The sequence below is a fragment of the Lissotriton helveticus genome, chromosome 5_1, assembly GCF_964261635.1.
Source record: "Lissotriton helveticus chromosome 5_1, aLisHel1.1, whole genome shotgun sequence".
Classification (NCBI taxonomy): Eukaryota; Metazoa; Chordata; class Amphibia; order Caudata; family Salamandridae; genus Lissotriton; species Lissotriton helveticus.
The window spans coordinates 1,120,850,866-1,120,865,489 of NC_136065.1; positions in this window are offsets into that span (position 1 = coordinate 1,120,850,866).

A 14,624-nucleotide genomic window follows, 5' to 3' on the forward strand; every position below is an offset into this window, starting at 1 on the left:
TGTGGAAGATAACCAGCTTCTTCACCCTTCCCAATCTGGCTTTAGGGCGAAGTATTCGACTGAAACTGCCCTTCATTTTTCCACGGAACTGCTTCGCCAGAAAGTGGACGAAGGACAGACGGCCGCTTTGATATTGCTGGACCTAAGTGCGGCATTTGATACCGTGTCGCCCCCAGATTGCTGGCCCGTCTGAGTGAAATGGGAGTTGCCGGCCCGGCACATGAATGGATGGTCTCCTTCCTGGCGGGCAGACAATTTACAATACTCTGCCCCCCTTTAAATCCACGCCCCGAATTTTAAATCAAGGGGTCCCACAGGGTTCCATTTTAAGTCCTGTATTGTTCTATCTTTACATGGAACCCCTGGCCAGTATGGTGGAATCTTATGGGGTGGATATTGTATCATATGCGGATGATACGCAACTGGTGGTCACTCTATCCCATAACCCAGTTGAGACGGCTTGTAATTTCACGGAGTGCCTTGTGGCACTGGCAAATTGGATGAAGTGTAACTGTCTTCGCCTAAATGGCAACAAGACGGAACTGCTTGTGATTGGCTCCTCACCTTCAATCTGGTCATCAACTTGGTGGCCCACTGACCTGGGTCCTACAACTATCCCCTCAGACACTGTGAAGAACTTGGGTGTCCTTTTGGATTCCAAGCTCACATACTCTCAACACATAGGTAAGATGGCGGGGAGATGTTATGGCATTTTGAAGGTCCTGCGGAAGATCTTGGATCTCCTACCTATGAGAGACAGGAAAACTCTGGTCCACGCACTGGTTACGTCCCATCTTGATTATGGGAATGTCCTGCTCTGTGGCCTCAGTAAAAGGGGATTGACCCAGTTGCAATGTGTCCAAAATGCGGCGGCCAGGCTTGTGCTGAAGCTGCCGAGGAGGTCGTCAGGTAAACGTGCGCTTCAGCGCCTGCACTGGCTCCCCATGAGGGAACGCATTAGGTTTAAGACCATGTGCTTTAGTCATCGTATTGCACATGGCAGGGGTCCGGTCTACCTTCACAAGTTGTTAACCATCTATCGTCCTAGGCGCCTCCTGAGATCCATGGGCAGTATGCAGTTTGTGATACCTCGCATATATAAAACACGGATGGGAGGGCAATCTTTTAGATTCCTGGCCAGCCAACAATGGAATGACCTTCCTGTTGAACTGCGGATGGAGCCGTCGGAAACCAGGTTCCGGCAGAAACTGAAGACCCATCTATTTCCGGAAGATTAGTATTAACTCAGGGTTTCTTTTTCTACAGTCTTCTCTCATCTCCGTGGTCTGTTCTTGATTTTTCTGTGTTGGAACGCATCCTAGCGCGGAGACGCACTGTTCTAGTGTATTCAGGCGCTTAATAAATGGTTTTATTATTATTATTATTACAGACTTTGCAAAAAACACATTTACATTGTAATTGTACAAAAAAAGTCTCTTACCAAACACATGAAACTACACAAACAGCAGAACCACCAGTAACTAAAACGCAACCGGCAACAGTCTAAAGAGCAAAAGCCTTGAACTAGAACAAAAAAGGGGGAAATAAAATATTACAATTCACAAGAAAGAAAAACAATACACATTATAACAGGCCAAATAAATGGGCTGAACACACATTAACAAATATATGTCCCCCTGGAAGCAACCAATTTATTTATTTTTAAATCACTGGCACTAGTGGGCTTTTCTGCCCCCCCCCGCCCCCTCTGGGTCAGAAATGGCCAAAGTATAGATAATCTGTTCCCATGGGGTGGGGCAGAGAAGTCTTACAAATTAATTAGGCCCATAAGGAAGCGACCCTTGCCCAAGGGGTCACTTCCATTTCAAATTTAATTAAAACACTTCCTGGTGTCTAGTGGGGTTTTCTGCCCTCCCCTGGGGGCAGAATGGCCAAATAAACAAACCGATCTGCCCCCGGGGGGGGGGGGCAGAATACTCTTTAATAAAAAAATGGCCCCTGGAAGCGACTGGTCGCTTCCAATTTAAAAAAAAAAATAATTCCTGCCTCTAGTGGGCTTTTCTGCCACCCCCCTGGGGCCATAAATGCCAGAAAATCAGGCTATCTGTCCCCAGGGGGGGGGGGGGGGGGGGGCAGAATATAATTTAAAAATAAATTGGGCCCACTGGAAACGACCCTTGTCCAAGGGGTCGCTTCCATTAAAAAAAAAAAATTATTCTCTGGGGGCTAGTGTTTTTTTTTGCCCCCCTGGGGACTGAAAGGCCAAACAAATAAACCAAGGGGGCAGAATCTACTTATTTATAATTTAGGGCCCAAGAAAGCGACCCTTGCCCAAGGGGTCGCTTGCGATTTTGATAAAAAAAAAAAGAATCCCTGGCTCCAGTGGGCTTTTCTGCCCCCCTGGGTCGAGAATCTGCCAAAAAACGGCCGATCTGCCCCCAGGGGGGGGGCGAAAAGTCTGAATCAATATATGCCCCCCAGGAAGCGACCATTGCCCAATTGGTCGCTTCCTTTGCACTAAAAAAAAATCCCTGGTGCCTAGTGGGGGCATTCCTGGTGCACGATCGCGACGCTGTGCGCGATCGTGCACCAGGAATGCCCTGCATTGGGACATCAGGAGAGAGGAAACACTGTTTCCTCCCCCCGATGCCTGAAGGCACAAAGAAATGTCCCCCCTTCCCCACCGGAGACCCAAACCTACTTCCTCTTCCTGGACACGCTGGAAACAAATGGTTTCCAGCTCGTCCAGCGCTTCCTGATGACGACGGCGCGTGCTGACGTCATGGGGAAGCATGGGGGGGTTCAGGGGTGGCAGCGGAAACTCTTCCGCTGCCATCCCTGTTTGTTGGGGCAAGATCGGTGCCCCAGGGGGGGAGCACCAGTGTGCCCCCCAGGGGCTGTGCTGATGACGGAGCGGTGCTATCATCAGCACAGCCCAACCGTGGAGTGACCCTTGACCTGGTCACTCCACTACCGCACGACCCCCGTGTGCCCGGATTCTGCTGCCGCTGCCTGCTTGGTCCTCTTGCTGCCGCCTCTCTTTAGGGCCCCTGCTCTCGAGGCTTGCCCTCGCTCTCCAGGCTTGCCCAGGCTTGCCCTCACTCTCCAGGCTTGCCCAGGCTTGCCCTCGCTCTCCACCGCTCCGCTTTCCCTCTCTTTCTAATCCCCCCTCTGCTCCCCGCCGCTGCTCTCCTGTGGCCCCGCCCCTTTCTCCTGTCTCCTGCTCCCCATTCGCCTCCCCGCTCCCGCTTCCCAGCTGCACTGGGACCTAGGATCTAGACAACCTCGCCAACCTCGGATTCAAGCAACTGGTCAACACCCCCACCCATTACGCCGGCCACACGCTCGACCCCGTCTTCTCCTCCAGCAATTCATCTCCTTCATCCACACCACCGAGCTCCACTGGACCAACCACAGCTGCGTACACTTCAACTTCAGGAAAACAACGACCCACCACCGCCCTCAACAAACCCCCCGAAGATGCCAGAGCAAGATCACCACCGACCGACTCACCACCTCCTTGAGCCTAAACCCTCCCACCAACACCACTGACCCCAACGAAGGAGCCCACAACCTCAAACAGTGGATCACCGACTGCGCCGACACCCTTGCTCCACTAAAAACCCCTCCCAGCAACCTCAACAGCAAGAAAGCCGCGTGGTTCACCAACGATCTCAAAGACTCCAAGAAATCCTGCCATGACCTCGAGAAAGCCTGGCGCCACAACCAGTCAACGGAAAACATGACAGCCCTCAAGAACGCCACCCGCAAACACCACCAGCTGATCCGCACCACCAAAAGGTCATCCTTCAGAGAACGACAGGACAGAAACGCCCACAACAGCAAGGAACTCTTCAATGTCGTGAAAGAGCTCTCCAACCTCAACGCAAGCAACAACGACATCACGCCTTCTCAAGACCTCTGCAACTCTCTGGCCACCTATTTTCACCGTAAGATCGTCGACATACACGACAGCTTCGGCGCTCAGAACTCGTACCCCACCACCGAACCTACACCCCCCACCACCACCCTGTACGCCTGGACTCAGGTCAGCATGGAAGATACCACCCACACGATGAACACCATCCACTCGGGCTCCCCAGCCGATCCCTGCCCACACCACATCTTCAACAAGGCCGACTCCATCATCGCACTCAAACTTCGGGACATCATCAACAACTCCTTCATATCCGCCACCTTCCCAGAGAGCTGGAAGCACACAGAGATCAGCGCCCGCCTGAAGAAACCCACCGCAGACCCCTCAGACCTCAAGAACTTCCGCCCCATATCGCTCCTCCCCTTCCCTGCAAAAGTCATCGAGAAAACCTTCAACAAATAGCTGACAGCCTTCCTGAAGACGAACGGCTCCCTCGATCCATCGCAGTCCGGATTCCGAGCGAACCACAGCAACGAGACCGCCCTCATCGCGGCCACCGACGACATCCGGACCCTGCTGGACAACGGAGAAACCGCCGCCCTCATCCTGCTCGACCTTTTGGCCGCGTTCGACACGGTCTGCCACCGCACCCTGACAACCCGCATCCGCCATGCCGGGATCCAAAGAAAGGCCCTGGAATGGATCATCTCCTTCCTCTCCGACAGAACCCAAAGAGTCCGTCTCTCTCCCTTCCTCGCAGAAGCCACCAAGATCATCTGCGGCGTGCCTCAAGGCTCCTCGCTCAGCCCCACCCTCTTCAATTTCTACATGAGGCCCCTCGCAGCCATCGCACGCAAGCACAACCTCAACATCATCTCCTACGCCGACGATACCAAACTAATCCTCTCCCTCACCAACGACCCCACCTCCGCCAGAGCCAGCATCCAGGACGGAATGAAAGACATCGCAGACTGGATGAAGCTCAGCCGCCTGAAACTGAACTCAGACAAGACGGAAGTCCTCATCCTCGGCCCATCCATCTCCGCCTGGGATGACTCCTGGTGGCCCCCTGCTCTGGGCCCCCCACCCAAGCCCACGGACCACGCACGCAACCTGGGCTTCATCCTTGACTCCTCCCTCACGATGGCCAGGCAAGTTAACGCCGTTACCTCCTCCTGCTTCAACACACTCCGCATGCTCCGTAAGATCTTCCGCTGGATCCCCACTGGAACTAGGAAAACGGTCACCCAGGCCCTCGTCACCAGCCGTCTGGACTACGGGAACGCCCTCTACGCTGGGACCACCGCCAAACTACAGAAAAAACTCCAGTGCATCCAGAACGCCTCAGCACGACTTGTCTTGGACATCCCCCGACACAGCCACATCTCCGCCCACCTGAGGGACCTGCACTGGCTCCCCATCAGCAAGAGGATCACGTTCAGACTCCTCACCCACTCACACAAGGCTCTCCACGACTTGGGCCCCAAATACCTCAACAACCGCCTCATGTTCTACACGCCAACCCGCCAGCTCCGCTCCGCCAGCCTCGCCCTCGCCACCGTCCCACGGATCCACAGAACCACCACCGGAGGAAGATCCTTCACCTACCTGGCGGCCAAGACCTGGAACACCCTCCCCATCCACCTACGACTCACCCAGGACCATCTCTCCTTCAGGAAGCAACTCAAGACCTTGCTTTTCGAGCAGTAGCAGCCCCCCCCCCCAGCGCCTTGAGACCCTAGCGGGTGAGTAGCGCGCTTTACAAATGTTCTTGAACCGATGCTGATGACGAACCGCTCCGTCATCAGCATCAAAGGGGTTAACTTATATTAAAACAAACATTGCCTGTAGCAAGCTAAAAGTTCAAGAGTTTACCTTGGAAAACACTTACAAAGCAGGTCTTCACAAGTTCAAAACTGGCCCAATTAGCAAACATGGACCACTTTTTACCTTTCTAAATCATTTATTGGGGCCGCTATTATTTTGGTGCCCAGGTCTATTTTCTGTCCCAATTCTACCCTGGAGTGCTCCAAATAAAGATGCCGGTTTTGACCCCCAAGGCACGCCTTCCTACAGTATTCAACTGAGCTGCGAGATGTTCAGTAGAAGCAAGAGCCAGCAAACCGAGCATGCTCAGGCAGGATAGGACATGCATTGAGATCACTGTTTTCACAAAGTTTAGCACTTATACGTTCACTTTAATAGTGTGATGTGTCTGGTCCTCTCTATTTTTTTCTTTTTCTTTGTTAGGACCTCGTGTCTGGTTCAAATAAGTCAATCATCACCTTCCATAGAGCCCTATTATTCATAAGTCGATGGTAACAAACTTGACAACAAGTGCACAATCCATTTGACCTTTTACCTATTAAGGGAAAAGGTCATGTTAGTCAAATAGATTACAGTAAATCACTTTACATTTACTACACCTGTCTTCAGCCGCATCCTCCTCTCCCCTGCCGATATCTGGTTCCTGGGTTAAAGAGACCAAGGACAAAGAGGCTACGGACCCCTTCAGGTAAGGGCATTGGGGTTGGGCCCCTTTGGGTTCTCAGGTGTCCTTATATTATTCGTTGCCTGAACCTTCCCTGCTACTTGTGAAGAGTGAAGGACACATAAAAAATAAAAAAATATTTATTTTCTTGGGTCCCTGTGATATATGGGGTTCATTATCATAATGAAGGCCCCAAGTGCAGCATTACAACTATCCCTTGTTGAATCCACATTAAATTCATGTACCGTACCATTGTTAGCTACATCTTGCGGAGAACAGCTTGGCAATGTCTCCGTCCTACAGAGTGAGAATATTAATATATCATTAACAATAGTTTATATTTGTTGAATATATAGAACGCAACTTAGAATAGACAGTAAATGACATAGTATAATTTGTTAGGAAGCTAATGGCTCATCCCCATTTCCTGGCTGTGCTACTAGCTAGGACACATCTTTCCCGCTGGCCAGTAACACTTCATAGAGAGATGGCTCAGGGAAGCACCTGCTTATGAGCCTCTTCTAAACATGTAACCATCGCTCCCAGTCCTGTAAATTATTCAGACAAGTCATAAAGTGCTTTTGAGCGTGATTACCATTGTGCACACAAAATAGAATAATCTAAGCAAAGCCTTTTGGACAGCGCATTTCTCCCGAGATTATGCAAATACACCACCCAGTGTCAAACGAGCTACCATTAATGAGATCTAATATTTACTTCCGCATCCAACAAACAAGTCGTGGCGCGTGCCAGGGCGGCTGCTTGGACAGCCATTTGAAAGCTCTCCAAGTGTTTTCTGTAGGTAAGCACGCGTTCTGCTTCAGCTGCTATAATGTTTCAGCTGCTCTGGCTCCAATTCTTCCTCTCTTGGCGAATAATTCCACTACAGCGCGGTTTCCAGGCCGCCTTCGCAGCTGCATTATCTTGTCAGTCAGGCCCCTTGCTCTGAGTCAGGGCGCAGCGACATGGCGGCACGTGCTCCAGTATGTAATGGGCGATGACGGTGTTCCACGTCACCGCACTGCTATTTATTAACCTTGCAGGTGCAGTGGTATTATAGCAAAGCTGTGCAAAATTAAGATTCGTCTCACCGGAAAGGCTGCTTCCTCCACAGACTTCGCTCTTGCTCAGCTAATGAGCCGTTTCATAAAGACGAAACAAGCCATGCGGTCCCACCAAAGCTATAGGAGAACTTTCAGCGAATAAATTGACAGCACCGAAATTTGCATTGATCGTACATTATTGAAACTGTTGTCTTTCTTCTATGTGCTTAAGATAAAAAAGTTAAATATCACAATTAAAGATCATTACAATTTAATCAAATGTGGGGTTGGGTAGCGAATTGTTTCAATGTTTGAAAGGTACGCAAAAGTTTTTTTTTACTAACTTAAGACTCAAGTGGTTATATAAACCTGTCAGTATTTTGAAGTGAAAGCTTAATTTAAAATGCTTACTTGTTCATTTTAATAAGGGTAGTCCTTTGATCACAATCAGCTCCACCTTTGTGTAGTTCTAAGTGATAATACTTTTTTAAAAATCAGGTACATGGTCCGAGTCTGTGCTGGGTGCATCTAATTAGGGTTCGTTGGTATACACTAGGATTGCTTGCCTGTTTGCATAATAATATGCCAGATTTGTGAACTTAAAATAGGAATTATCAATAAGCATGATCTCCAAAGGTATTTTTAACAGTATACATATGCTTATGGCCAAAAGTAATTCAATTTTTCCTGCCAGGAGTTCAGAAAACGGGTTCTGGCATCCGCAGACCGATTTACTTCTCCAAAAGAAATCTGCAGTAGTAAATTCAACTCAGTTTGTAGCAACTGAGCTTTACCTTGTAAATTTGTGAATTCCTACAAACGTACTTTTGTCATCAGTCACAAACTGAAAATAGGACCCTTTGCCAGCTGGAAATGGTCAGAAAGGTGTTCTAGCCATGGGCTGGAGTCACTCCGCTTCAAGGAGGGAAAGGGGAGGGGAACACCTCCAGATTCTCTGGGGAAGTAGAGAAAGGGTTTCTTCCTTGGGAACCCTGTGCCTGGTCTGACGTACTATGACATCTGCTTTGTGACAAGCCAAAAAGTATAAGATATGTTCAGGTGGAGTCACAGAAATCTGCCTGTACTATTGCACATATTATGGTGTCTCTGGCCTAATACTTGTGTGGGGGCACACTGTGATTTACAAGAAGGGAGTGACTTACTCACTTTGCTTTAAGAATCACTGGAAAATGCATGAACCACTCTTTACCACCAGAATCACAGGCACTGTAATTTCAATAAAATGGGACAAGGTCACACAGCAACAGAGAACCGCATCAGTAGTAGAAAAGTGCTACGAAAATGCCAATATAAATTTACTCACGTGTAGTATCACATCAGAATTGAGACGGTCAGTGTAGGATACAGTGTTAGCCTTATTTGTCTTATTTGTAATGTCATTGTTACTATATTTAATCTCCTATGGAAAGATATATATTTGCCTCAAACGTGTCAAATAGACACTTGGGTTCATATTAGATGAAGTGAGCACCACAAGTGCTAATTTAGGGCGTGAGCTCTGCCGTTTTGGCTGTCTAGTGTCTTAAATGTTGCAAGAGCTGGTGCACACTATTTTACCACCTAAGACAACGGCAAATGGTTGACTCTCACAGGAACCACCTCAAAGCCATGTCATATGATGCATTTTGCTGAAAAAGTAGCAGCAGTTAAACTAAAGTAACTAAAGTAAACCACAAGACACAACACAATAACATGCACAAAGCAGCATGGGACACAATTAAGACAAAACAAGGCACAATACATCAAAACAGTCAATCAAACATCACAATGCCCTAACGCAGCACAAAAACAGAGCGTCGGAACACCAGAACACCTCACTATAAGAAAGAAATGTCAGACAACAAATATACAAAAACATTCCAGCCACAGTCACGTTGAGAAATCTGCTTTCAAAGTAAAGGCTCCAAGCAAAATGTTAACTTATCAACAAGAATATGAATTAGTGCTAGTCAAAAGTGTTCTGTGGCCTGGCTGTATCGTGATATCTTTATTAATGAGATTAGCCACCTAAGGTTTGTAATGATTTGCCTAAATGAGTTGTCTTCTTCAGATCAACTTGTAATAGTATCTGTTCTTCATGCCAGACAGAATATTGCTTTAATGAAAATCCCCTATTAGCTTAGGGGACTCTTTATATAACAAAACACACTTCGATGATTATTGAATGATTTTATGATTGTATAACATTGTGTTGTGTACTGTTTTATGAGACCTTTGTTTGAAATGTACACATAGACAGTATGTTATTATTATTATTATTATTATTATTATTATTATTATTATTATTATTATTATTATTATTATTATTACTATGATCATCATTATTATTATTTTTATTATTATTATTATTGTTATTATTACAATAATCATCATCATCAACATCGTCATAAATGCAAGAAGAGGAGGAATAATGATATGAAGGTGGTCATTCTAGGACATTACAACACACAACAGCACAATTATTAGATAGTGCTAGGAGACCATCCATGCAATGAAATTTTGGCATTACCACATTTGTTTTATGCTTCCGTGAACACGTGCAATATGCGAATGCCTTTGTACACTTGCATAATTTTCTAGGGCATTCTAGTATTAGCATTGTATGTACTCTGTGCCAAATAGGATGATTTTTAAAAAATTATTAGGTTTATAGTTTAGGTCTGAGATCAGTTCACGTTACTCAGCTTGATCTGGCTGAGGAAACAGAAGACCACATTGAGAAATGGTAGCCCCCATAGTGCACCCACAATGCTAGCCAATGGAATTGTCATGTCTGGATTTTGAAGTGGAGTATTTCTGAGCAGCTACTGGGAGAACAAGTGATAAGTAAGAATGGAAGGTTGCTTGATATAGGAAACCTAATCCAATCAGGTGCTATTATATCAGTGTTTGGTCTTGATGAATCCCTAAAGTAAACAAGGCACTGCAATTCCATGACATTCTCCTCCAGTTCCTGTTGTGAAGAACAATAATGTCTTAACCAATTATATATTGGTTGAATCTATGTGATCCCTGTGATGACAGCCCTGATAAATCACTTCCTGAGAAGCACTTCCTGAAAAATGTAATTTGCGGACGTATTTTGAAAGGCACAGCATGTTTCAGGTTGGTGAATTTAATGCGAGGAATACCTTCTTGTTGACAGTACTAGTCAAGGCATTTTAGTATAATCATTTAGATCACAATGAGTATTAGTCATTTTTAAAGGAAGTTTCATAGAGATCACCACTGTTTCAACATATTCCCCCAAAGTTCACCCTTCCATCTTGGCTATTTCATTGGCAGTAGGGACACACCAATCCTCTAACTCACCAGACTAGAGCCCAAACACACACTTTGATGTGCTGCAACAGCGACTTCAACAACTGACCAATTCAAAGGTAAGTTTAACAGTTAAACCAATTCTAAAATGGAGAACATCGCAAAGGAGAGTACTCACCTTCATGCGGTAGAACCAAGGCAAAGATGCCCACACTATAATACTACGTTATTAGACCTGTCAGCCTTAGCCTTTTACATTGCTCTGCTATTTTTGCTGATCTCATTTTTGTTGGTCGTAGTAATCTGTGCACTTTACGGATGCTAACTGGTGCTAAACTGCTTGTTCTCACTCCCCTAAACATAGTTTGTTTGACTTATCCTTTCAACATGGAGAAATTGTCTTACACACAATTTGCACATTTACTTTATGTCCCTGATAAAGTGGTACTACATTGTGCCAGAGCCTGTAAATTAAATGCTTCTAGTGTGCCTGCAGCACTTATTTAGTCATCCACTTAAGTAGCCTTTTAAAAATGGTCCAGTCTTGCCATTGTAACCTCAGTGTGCAGTTTTAAACTGCCATTTCAACTTGGCAAAATAAACCTTTTGCCAGCATAAACGTTCCTTTATACACATATCTCACCCCTATGGTAGGCCCTACACAGCCGAGAGGGCAGGGTGTACTGCATTTAAAACGGTGGACATGTACGTTTGCATTTCACATTACCTGGTAGTGAAAAACTCATTTTCATTTTTCACTGCTGCTAAGCCTGCCTCTCTTATAAGGTAACATTTGGTTAACTTATGTCATTTAATGGGCTTCGACCCCTCTCAACTAACAACCCAATTCCCTACTATTCATATTTGGGGAATACAGAGCTGTGCAAAGAAATTTGATACCACATCTGAAAAAGATACTCTGAACGTTTATGCGAAATACATTGCTTACCATTATCAATTACAAAAGTACTTGGAAATCCCTCCTTGCAAAAACATTTGTTCAAAAAGCCTATCACAACCTCCGTGTTGGGATTGCTACACCTTTCTATCTCTGCTGATTTGGAGGGCATACAGTTTTCCAGAAGAGAAATATAGCATCTGATGCCATCCATAGGTTTCAGGAGATAGGATACAAACAGGAATTGTTGACCAAAACATTAGAAAAAGTAGAGAAAATTCCATGCAGATACCTATTAAGAGAAAAAGAAAAAATTACAGTGTGTGAGGAGGAATCTTGCAGATTCATTACCACTTTTTCAAGTGAGGCAGAGACCCTTAGAAAAATGTTATGTCGTAATTGGCATATTCTGGAAACAGACCAGATAATAAGGAAGGACCTACCTAAATACCCACAGATAACTTTTAGACGTAGTAGGTCAGTAAAAGACTTTTTAGTCAAAAGCCATTACGAACCAGTCCTATTTGTCCCAAGACTAAGTACTCTGACCGGGCTTTCCCCCTGCTCAAAATGTAAAGCATGCAAAAATATTCCCAAAGTATTAACTTATCAGGTTCCAGGGATGAAAAGCACAAAGAAAATTAATACATTCTTATCATGCAATACACTATACTGCATATACTGCCTGGTATGTCCATGCATGAAAATCTATATAGGCAGCACTATACACCCCACTAAATGCAGAATCCTGGAGCATGCCTGCGCAATTGAAAACAAGGATCCCTCATACCCAGTAGCGAGGCATTTCTCTCAGCTTCATAATAGTGATCGTAACCTCCTCAAATTCTTCTGTATCGACCACGTCCCTATTAGTGAGCGTGGCGGAGACAGAGAATTGAGATTACGTAGACTTGAATCGAGATACATAATTGATTTACATACAATTATCCAGTTTGGTCTAAATACCGAGGAGGAATTGTTTATACACCTGGGTTAAGCAAACGTTCTGTAATGATTGAAGTGGGGAGGCAGTGTAATTCCTGTATGATACTGAAGATATAACAGTTCAACCTCTAAAGGTTTTTTTTTTTGATCTGCATAGGATCGTTATCTGTGATTTAAATTTATGCTGTGATGAATGAAGACATCAGTAATTTCATATTGAAATAAATCAATTGAGGATTTTTTCTGAGTAATGAGTTTGCCCATTCAGGGCTTAATTATACTCTAATATAGTGCCCGGAATGAAGGCGAGTAGCAGTCCACTCTCTATGACTACACGCGGCTTCGAGCGACAACGCGAGAAACTTGTAGATTTGTAAATAAAATGACGCTTGTTTATGTTGCATCGACACAGTGGAAAAAGGCATGTATGCCGAACCGCTTCCTGCTTTTCTGTCAATAAATATTTGAAACTGGCAATTTGACCATGCGAGTGCAACCATTCCTTCCTTCATTTGGGGGGAGGAAACTTGGAGCAGATATATATATATATTTTACAAAATTGCACACATTTGATAATATTGCAATATTAATAGTTTGTATGTCTTTTTTGTCTATTATATGCACTTGCACTTTAAATTTAGGACAGCCTTGTAGGCGCGTCATGTGAGCAAGGCGTGCACAGGCCGAAACGCGGCGTGGCGGCACAGCACACAGAGCAACAATAAAAGAATTTGCACTAAATAAGAGGAGTCCGTTCCTGTTTTTGATTCCCTGGAATTGTACCGTGAAAGAAAAGGAATCTTTGCGTTACATATATATATATTTCGTTTTTGTGCATCTTGGGGCCCTAATTACAAAGGATTTGCCAAGACTCTTTCCATACCTCGCCCAGCTTCTCTGGCGTGCTGCTTGGTTTCCCCCCGCCGCCGCTGCTGTTGGACATCTCGAGCTGCCGCCGAGCGGGGGAAACTACATCACCCACACGCCCTGCCAACCACACCCACTCCATCACGCACCCAGTGGTGCTCAAAAGACCGCGAGCACTCCCGTGTTGCGGGCCGGTCCCGGGACAAGGGCGGGACCGTCAGTGGCCGTCCGAGGACGATTGAGGCCGGGCTGGGACACTAATCTAACTTTTGATATCTCAAGGTGAAATCATTACCATTATTGTATTGTGCGATACCTTTAGTAGATACTGTTTATACATCACCTTTGTATTAATTAGTGATTCCACCGCATTTATACAAATGGCGCTCCGCTCGGGAAAGGGGAGGAAGGTCACACTGTCGACCGCTGGGGGGTCAGTTACCGGTACACTCGATCAGTTTCTTACGAGGGCTACAGCAGTACTAGAAAAAGAGATCGCGTGTACCGAGAAACGACTCTCTACAGACCTCCTTTCTGGTAAACGCTCATCTTTGGGAGCAATAGGGTCAGCGGTCAGTCCTGCACATTTGCGGTTAGATGAAGACCACGTAGACCTTAGCTTGGGGACTGGTCCACAAAGGTTAGGATCAAATGGGTGTGTGGTACGTTCCTCTATTGACTCCATTAACATCAGCTCATCTATCAGTGGAACTACGAGGATAGATTTAGAAACACCACCCTCACCGAACTCTCCCAGCACAGACCTGATTCCTGAACCTCCTGTTAATAAAGACTCCAGGGAGAAATCCCTACCAGGGAAGAGGAAAAGAGTAGTTGGCCTTCAAAAGGGTAGATTAGCAAAAGTTTCCAAAAATTCGAAAAATATCATAACACATCCAATTCCTCCCACTATTGAACATCTATCTATTCCACTAACCAACACCTCCCATATAAATTCGTCACCCTAGCAATGTGCTGAGAAATGTTCTGATGAGGGGCTGTTGGGACAAATAGAAAAATGAGTGAAATCCTTGATGTTACCTCTCTTAGAAAGAACAAAATCCATAAATGTTAAGCTGGAGAAACTGGAGCAAATAGTAATAGCAAATTTTGGCACACTTGTCAAGGTAGTAACAGGCATCGAGGGCTTTATTCAGGCAGGAGCTGACTGTCGGGCCTGTCGGTGCGGCAGAATTGACAACGATTCTCACCAAGAAGTAACTCGTGCTGCTGAGAATCGGAGCGCTGCACCCCTTTCTG